The sequence below is a fragment of the Silurus aristotelis genome, assembly GCF_946808225.1.
Source record: "Silurus aristotelis genome assembly, chromosome: 23".
NCBI classification, from domain to species: Eukaryota; Metazoa; Chordata; class Actinopteri; order Siluriformes; family Siluridae; genus Silurus; species Silurus aristotelis.
Window position 1 is genome coordinate 2395556 of NC_139596.1, and position 6267 is coordinate 2401822.

Consider the following 6267-nt stretch of genomic DNA (forward strand, 5'->3'; position numbering starts at 1 on the left):
TAAGGACCTTAGAAACCTGGAAGCAGCAGCTACTACCCTTGCTATAGACTTCCAAAATGTAGTTAAGAACTACCTATAACGTTTTCCATTGAAGTATTCTCTCAGGACATTCGCCTCCACAACAAGAGAGTTCATAATGAGTTTTGCGGTCCCCTTTTTTATTCCTAGACAAGTTTGATTAGTTTTATTAGCTTATTATTTTGTATTATTCCTTGGCATGTGGCAAGGTGCCACAATGCCCGCTGATCAAGGCAGAGCCGGCCTTTTGGTGCCATCAGTGACATATTTTTACTGACAATAGCCCGACATGTGATTTAACCTCCCATTCATAACCATTCTTTTCGAATGTAAACAAAATGGGGACTTATTTTTTTTCCGAACCTGGTGCAATTCTCCTTTCCTCGTTCCCACAAAGCAACATCTCTGTGGTTTCATTGGTTCCATTTGGTGTTTAATGAGGAACGCATGGCGTGTTGGCAATCGCAGCCTTGTTATTACTCTGTCCGTCTCCTCCTTCCACCATCCTTCCTTCTCATTCTGAGGCTTTGTTATATGGAAGTTCAAACAGACAAGATCATGTTGTTTTGTTCTTTTTTTCCCCTCCTCTAATGTCTGATCATGCTCCTTTTTTATTCTTATGCATAGCTGCTAATTTGAAACACATTTATAAACATTTGTGAATCTGAAAGCACTGCTTCCTGAGTATTCAAACTTGTTTTGCATCCAAAGCCAAATAAAAACCTTAGCATGTCAAAATAGTATGGCACCAATGCTTGGCATGGGTGGAGATACTATTTTGATGTATTATCTGGAATTGTCGAGATCCTGGACGAAGCCTTGAAAGGAATGCACCACACCCACACTACATCTCTTTTTATTCAAAATTGTTTCCATCATTGTAAATCACACTGCACTGAATCCCACTGCGTGTCCGAATCTCGTTTAGGTTTGTAGGACTTGGGTTAAACCATTATCGATGGCTGCAATTTTTTTCCATCCCTGAGAACGTTCTCGCATTCGGAACAGCCTCCGACAAAGTAAGTTCAACCATGCTGCATTCATTAACACGCCGACTCTGTTTGCTGTTTACTGGATTCGAGCGTAACCACAAACTTGTTTGGGTGTAGTGCTAATTACTTTCGTAGGTAATTCAGAGTATTAGCGGGCCAGCATTATGCCTTAACAGGCTGCCACGCAAAACACACAGGGTGAACTTTATACTTGTTTTAAAGTTGTACATGAAAAAGTAGTGCTAACCTGATCCTCCATTCGTGTTCAAGTCTTATGGGATATAGATAGCTAATTCTTTAACATAAAATATAGGGTTGTGAGGTAATTCATGGATGGCTACTTCATGATTTGGCAGAAATAAAATTCACAGCATTTGGCAGATACCATTATCCAGAGCCGCATTCATTTATGCAGGTGAGCAGTTGAGGGATTTGCTTAAGGGCCAAGAAAGGCAGCTTGGTAGTGCTAAGATTTTAACAATTTTCCGTACAGACATCTAAAGTCGGGATGTATCGATGTCAGGTGTTTTTTTGAGCATCAGTCGGCTTTCGATTCTGCATGTCGATGAGGAAGTGAATCGGATTGACTAATTAGCCTAGCGAATGAGCACACAAGAACAAGAAATGGGACAAATAAAGGGCTGACAATTGCAGTGCCTTTTGCAACTTAGCATACATGATTCAAAAAGGCTAGACGAATCCATTAGTAATGATTGCGGAAGGTGTAAACGCTGCTTGCTTTATATGTTCTCAGTTCAATCTTTTCCAGTTTCCCAGTTTGGGTGCTGAATACAGACTTCTGCCACCTGCTGGTATCGGAGAGTTCTGTTCTTTCACGCAAGTGCCGAACGTACACGCTAGTTGGCAATCAGCTGAAGTCCATCTTTTCGCCCCGAAGACAGGCGATGCGAGCGACCCCACATAAGTTAGTTCTTTGTCATCGATTTGGTGTTAACACCTTAGCCACTAAGCTTCCAATTCCCACAAATATAAGGAATGAATCCCATGATGCACTGCTTTTAAACAATTTTTTATACAGTCCAGGTAGTGGCCTCTAAAACACCCCCTAAAAGTCGAGAAAAAGCATTTAAAAATTTTTGTGAACTGTGGAGGGGGAAAAAAATCGGTTTTATGATTGCACTAGGAACCCATTTTATCACGGTTGTTGACCAGGTTGTAACTTTGTGGTCTGTATTGTTTTTTTTTTTTTTTATTGGTTCTTTTTTTGCTATTAAATTTTTACTTTATTGTATCGAATATACACAATAGCTCGCCATCATTTCACTCAAATAAATCCTAGTGTTTTTTTTTTCTTTTTTCGATGTATGACCACGTTTCAACATCTTTCACGAGCACGCGATTCGCAGCTTATAATGTTATTCTTAGGGGATGTAGCAGTTTTATCAAATTATAAAGTATTAGCAAATTATATTATTTTTAAATCAGCACCTTTGAAGAGGACGTGTATACATAAATTTTTATTACTGTATGCGTATAATTCATTGGCAAATGGCTAACTGGCTAAATATTCTATCGCTTCTTGTTGTTTGTAAAAATATTTAATTATTTTATCTTCAGCCTAAGCGTGATCAGAAAACCTAAAACCCCAACCTCGATAACAATTCCGACATAGTGCCTAGAGGGAAAAAGTCTCCATCAGCACAGTGTGTGTAGTTTAACTGTTGGCTCAGCTGCACGAGAGTGTTATAGCAGCCACTGGAAAAGCAATTAAATCAGGCACGCATGAGTGAATGCAGGTCAAATGCCTTGTCAGCAGTGTCTATGTGTGTGTGTGTGCGCGTTTTCTTTGCGACGAAAGACCGCAGGAAAGACGTGGACGACGTAAAAGAAAAGGGCCGCGTTTGACCTTCCTGTGGAGATTCAGTATTCAAAATCAATGCAACAACCTGCACAGCATTCTGTTTGTCCATCGCTTTTATAGGACTCCTTCACGTTTTTTTTTTGGAGTTGCGCTTCAAACTCTATTACCATTTATTTAGATATTCTGTGCTCCAGAGATGTGGAGGAGGGGTTGGGTTGGGTTGGGGTGGGGTTGGGACGTCTGGAAACCTGGGAAAATGGTCTCATTGTCCAAGGACCAACACAAGACGTCCATAATCTAAGCCTGCTCTTTCTCAGCTTGTTGAATCATTTTTTTTTTTTAAAGGGGGATTTGTGACAGAGGGGGGTCCCATTTCTGAGTCAAAAATGGGATTTCCATCTGATTCGATCCGGTCTTGGCCGAGCCAGCCATTAAAAATTAGGTCTCTTTCTGCGGTTTCTAATTTGATTTATGGGCTTTTCATTTTTTTTAATACTTTTTTCTAACACCACACAACCCGATTTTTGATTTATTTTCTGTCAAGGTCTTTAAGCCTGGAACGGGTGTACATCTGGGAACGTTCCAGAAGATGACGGACAAACATTTTCTGGGGTTGCCGGAAAAAAAAATACAAATTGAATTTTTTACGAACTCCGTCATTATCCGAGTTTATAGTTTTAAAAAAAGTCACAGATTGCTTTGATTGGGCCACAGTGCGACGACTTAACGCCCTCGTGAAATGAACACGTGGTGTCACGATGTAGCTGCGGGTTCATTACGGACGTGTCGTACGGGCCGCTTTACATCATCCACATAAACTCGGAGCTGGCGCTTTGAGATTTCTTCTAGAAAGACCTTTCGGTCGCGCAAAAACGTCTCAGCGTCTGCGTTTGTCGTTTAATCAGAGGTTGCGGTTTTACAGCTTCATCACTCTGAAAATGTGACTCGGTTTACTTTAGGGTTGAGAGATTGGAAAAAAAAAAAAAAAGCGTTTCCATTTAACTGGGATTGTGTGTGTGTGTTTAGGGGGGGGCCCAACCACAAATGACAGAGCTCATCAAAAGTAAGATAAGCTCGTAAAAAAGGGAAAAAAAGCAAGTTTTTTTTTTTGCAGTATGAACCGGTAGCGGCATCCGGTTCCATGCTGTGGGGCGAGGTGGGGTTCGGTGGGGGTGGACAGGTAGAACAACAAGCCATAAATCTCCAGCGAGAACACACACACCACGTCGTGTTTAATGATCGACCTGTCTGAAGCTCCACCCAGAGCCAGAGTGATTCATTGCTGCGGTTTCGAAGCCAGAAACACGCATCTCACCAAGGCTATTAAAGATGACGAGGACAATTTTGCTTTAATAGTCTATATAAATTCGCCTCGGCAGGGTGGGGAGGTGGATGCGCCATTTCGCTTTTCAAAACGTACACACCCTGTAGGGTCGTTCGCCAAATAATAATGCTAATCCTTCAAATCCACTGGGTGTTTTTATGTAGGGTTTGAACAAAGTGTAGGGAGATCTGGGTCGTGACATCATCTTTCGGGTAAACCCAAATCAAAGCCTCTGTGGTAAATATTACAGTTTGCTATATATTATTAGCATAAGGCTAATCCTGAGTGTTAGCTCTTAATCTGCTCTTAGCTCACAAGTTTCTTCCTAACCATGAAAATAATGGTTTATTGCATGGCTTAGAAAGACAGTAAATGACGAAATCCGTCAAATGTGGTTTTATTTTTGGAGTGAAAATTGTAGCTTTGGTTTTTCTTCTTCTAGGGATGCTAACTAACCAATCCTGGCTTCTTGTGAGAGCGAGTCATGTGTACGAGACTTCAGCCCGGTGTTTACCCATCCCGCATTGCTGTCTTGCATTTGCGTTCTCTAATCGGAAACGGCTTTCCTCCACGTTTTTGGGAACTCGAAAATATCTTCTGATTGCTTCCAGAACGCTGGTTTTTGAAACATGTTTTTTGATTCGCTGATTGCTTCGAGACGCTCGAAAGCCCAGATCATATTCGTTCTGTTACGTACTTTTTTTTAAAAGGAAAAGAAACATTTTGCAGATCACCTTATTCTGGCTGACTGGAACTATACCCTTGCCAATGTGCCCCCCCACCCCCAAACTTCTGGGGCAAATTTTCCACACATCCCACCCCTCCCTTGGTCTCCTCCACTTCTTGCACCATGTCCGCTGTTTTTCTGTGCTGGTTTGGCGTTTGTTATAAAAGCTGCGGGTGCAGTGTTGTAATCCACATCCTTCCATTTATGGGGAGACTAAAGCATGTATGTAATCGGAGAGGAAGCTTATCCCAATCATGAGTCCAAGACACATGTTGCCTCTCTTTGTGGTTCCTGAAGCAATAAATCAGGAAGCAGAATGCAATAAATCAGGACATGAAATGCAACATATCAGGACTCAAATGCGCTGCTTTTTAACACGTCGTGGCTTTTTTTTGTTTTGTGAAGTGATGCAACACGTTTTTTTTTATTGCATTCTGCTTCCCAAGTGTGCATTCCAATGGCATGAAATCTTCTAGTTTCTCATTTAAATGCTCAAATTATTTCGTACTGAACTGTCTTTTGATTCCAAATATCTGGAAACTTGAAATTCAAAATTGATCTGTTTTCTGATTCTTTTTTTTTTTCCATTGTTATGTTTTGACAAACATTTCAGCACTGATGTAATTTGCTTTTTAAACAGACTTTCTGTTCTAACAAATTGAAGACTACATATGACATCATTTTTAAAATCACGTTGTGAGGATACGGACAGATGAACGCGTTCAGGTGAAACCATTCTCAAACCGTTTTTTTAAAGCAATAGTTAGATAATAGAGACATTATTTGTCAAAGCACAGGGTCAGCCAAGATACAGCACCCCTGGAGCTTAAGAGGGTTAAGGGCCTTGCTCAAGGGCCCAACAGTGGCAAGAAGGTGGTACGGGGGCCTGAACTTTCTGATCAGTAAACCAGAGCCTTAACCATTGAGATACCACTTTCACAAAACAAGCAGACTCAGGCAATCTACAAACTAACAAGACTAGAATAGACTATAACCGTAAACATGAAACACAGACAAAACAACTGGCTTGGCGAAGCCATGGGTGCAAAAACAGCAACCGAGTTTGTGCCTGAGTCTCTTATATATACATACATACATACATACATACATACATACATACATACACATATATATATACATACATACACATATACATATATATATTATAGTTTTTGTATAGCATCTTAATAGGAGTGAATCATATCGCATTACGTCGGTAGCTGCTTCTTAAGTATCTATAATGTATTGAATCATTAGCTATCCTTCACACCGCAAATCGCACCGGCCTCTGTTATGGAGTCACACATCCCTATATATAGGGTGTGTGTATAACTGAGCCCCCCCTGTGCCCAATCAGTTAATTGGTACCTTAGAGTGCTGCAGT